General features: G+C 40.6%; 1 long non-coding RNA gene across 1 annotated transcript; it reads right to left on the reverse strand.

Annotated features, from left to right (window-relative positions):
- Positions 1 to 1,243: 1,243 nt before the first annotated feature.
- LOC131220557 (uncharacterized) lies at positions 1,244 to 2,371 on the reverse strand. The gene is made up of 3 exons (XR_009158680.1): positions 2,325 to 2,371; positions 2,084 to 2,182; positions 1,244 to 1,517 (listed from the first exon to the last, which is right to left on the reverse strand). It is a non-coding gene; the product is annotated as an uncharacterized LOC131220557 (long non-coding RNA).
- Between the last annotated feature and the right edge of the window lie 740 nt (positions 2,372 to 3,111).

Consider the following 3,111-nt stretch of genomic DNA (forward strand, 5'->3'; position numbering starts at 1 on the left):
GGCTCACTAAGGAGGAGCTTCAGAGACTTGATCCTGACATCTTGGAGCAGTTCAGGAGTTTTGTTTCGCCAGTGGCGAAATCTTCGCAGCCGGGGAGAGTTGATGAGGACATCTCGCGCACATGCACGCCCCCCTTACGCACGTACGCAAGGAGGAGGGCCCCACCTTCGATCTGGATCGATGACGACATCCACGGAGGGCCTCCTAGTTAGAGGATTGTGTTTTGGTTCCTTAAGGTGGACCCGATCATCATGTAGATCCTATCATTGGATGTCATGATCATGGCTTACTATCCTCGGTGAACTAGGACTTTGAGTTTTGCTTATTACCGTTATTAGGAATATCATGAACGACTTAGATTGCATTAATTAGTTGTTATTTTTTATTACTTCGTTTTAAGTAATAGTATCCACAGATGACGCAACTTTTGGGGTATAGATTTTTCTTATAAATAGGCAACCCCTTTTAGGGTTTTTTGATGGAAGATGATTAATAAAATTCTTTATTTTCCTACTTGTCTAATTCTTTGAGTTGTAGAAATCTAATTGGGTGTGAAACTCTCCCTTCCAAGAGCTAACTACGGTGGTGTCAAGCCACACCCATCCTAAATCGCCCCCATCTCCTACCCTCCATATTCCTCATCTCCTACAGCCATCCCCTCATCAAATCTACCCATGTTTGCAGCTAATCTTTCTCCTACAGGAGGTCTGAAACTTCGGCGGAGCACCGTGTTCAAACTGATCATCCGTTTGGCCTGAAATTTGGAGGGAAGGTGGCCCATCCCTGGTCGACCAGGCCCTAGCTAGCCGATTCTAGATTCGTGGGCCCCACACACATGTAGGCGTCATCCATGCACGTGCATTAAGCCGGTTTGCTGTCCACACGTGCGAGCTGATCACAGGTTCCCTCTCATCTCTATTTCATTCCTCTTTCGCCTTGTTTCCATAACCTTAACCCTAGATCATCTCAAATCCCCAAGTTCTATTCCACTTTTAAAACCCTAGGTTTTTCCGAATTAAAACGTAAGAATCCCTTGGATTGGGAAATAATGCTTTGCATGTGTGGATGAATCTACTATCCTTTGAGCATTGTTTGGTCTATAATTTTTAATTGATTCAGCCCTAACATGTGTAGGCTTGGACCCTCGTAGATTCCCCATATTGAATGCCTGACTTTATGTGGGATGTGGAATTATTGTGATTATTTCTAAATTATTATGATCAAAAGCCTGAAATCTTGCACATCATATCTAATTTTCATGTCCTACATCACCTAATCTGCTTATGTCAGGGTTTGAATGTAATACACGCAATCTTGCATTTCTCTAACAATAATATACACCATAGTTACAAGCAAAAAAGTGGAAATTCAGAAAAGGGATCGCATCAGCATGAAACTGCAAAAATAGCTAAATAAAGGGGACATTAAATGGAAAAAGGGAAATTCCATACACGAGCCTGATTTTTCTTCATTTTTCCTCGAGACGTCGCAGCACTGACTCTGCGAAGATTTGTTGCCTGAAAATGTGAAACAACAGTGCTATGATATTGCCAATGTTTTTGTATTAGATTGTCGTGTTGCTGGTATGCTAAACTCAGGAGCCAAGACCTTCCTTTTCTTCATAAGTTGTATGATAAGCTTTATATCTATCAGATTTTCCAAGGCCACAAGCGTGTATAGGAGAGCCCATCTACAAACTAGGGACACATGCAAAGACCACACATGGTGAACAACTAAGCTGACCATCTGGTGTGCCCCACTGCGTAACCACCATCTCCCAAAAATCAGACTGGTCCACTCATCCGGTAACAGGGTATGAAATGAATAGACAGCTGAAAGAACTTGTTTCAGAAGTCCATTTGTTTTGTACACTGGCTCACCTGATGAAATGACTGGCCTCATTATTGGGCCAGGGAATCCATGCCATGGGCCTACCTGAGAGACGGGTTAGATCTTGCAGTGTTCCACCATGGGCAGGGCTATACACCACAAACCTCTATATTCAACTAAAATCAGGCAAGCCATGACTGTCCATGCCAGATCCTCTATTGGTTTTTAAGAGAAAAAGATACATCTAACATACTTCTGTTCGGTGTGCTTTGGACCAGGACGAGAGTATTTCAGATATCTATCCCAAGGAACCTTTTTAAGACCAACTCGAATAGATATTATGTCCTTGACTCTGCAACAAGAGCCATTTTATTAGACAAAAGGTTATTCCAATTGCAAGAAAGAACCAACATAGACTTTCTTTTATAGATTAGAACAAAGAGTGACAAATGCCCAGTATCATCTCATAGGAATTGCAAGGCAGTAAAAAATACCTTTCTGCAAATTCTATTGGCGTCTCGCCTAGTTTTAGATTTTGAGGCAGCACAACAGCTGGGAGAGCGCCGATAAAAGGCCCTACAAGCACCGCCAGTTGTAATAGTGGCGCTAACCAAGCGCCGATAAATGGGTATGTTGGGAAAAGCATTGGCGGCGCTAGATAGTTTTACCGGCGCTTTACGGAGCACCAATAATTGTTGTTTTTCGCGACGCTAATAAGCGCCGCTAAATTTCAATCCGAGCGCCGCAATAACTGATTTCTGAACACTTGAAAAGGCGCCATAAATTTTCTACACAAGCGCCGCTAAAAGCTTTTCTATAGATTTGAGAGGCCCTAGCATGCCAGTAATTTTTATTATTATATATAATTCAATCGAAACCTGTATTTTTAAAATATTGAAAACATAAAAAATGATGCCATACAAATAAAACTGAATATTAAACAAATTTTATATTACTAGACAATAAAAAAAATATATAGTATTTATTACAATACACATCTTCAATTTGATGACTTGGCTAAAAAATATTAATATTAATTGATAACTAATACAGCAGATTTCCTTCACTTGAGGGTTATCTGGGGGCCTTATGCAACACAAATATCCTGCAATATTTTGAGTCCGAAGATCTGCTATTCAAATAAACTTCTTCAAAATGTTCTTGGGCATGATATATGTGTAGCCTGTCTCCTGTAATTAGGAATTACTCACATAAGTTCAGTTTCCAGAACCTTGAAAGTTAAAAAGTGCATACAATGGAAAATAGCCATAATTATTTACC

The sequence above is a fragment of the Magnolia sinica genome, chromosome 12 (assembly GCF_029962835.1).
Source record: "Magnolia sinica isolate HGM2019 chromosome 12, MsV1, whole genome shotgun sequence".
In the NCBI taxonomy this organism is placed as follows: domain Eukaryota; kingdom Viridiplantae; phylum Streptophyta; class Magnoliopsida; order Magnoliales; family Magnoliaceae; genus Magnolia; species Magnolia sinica.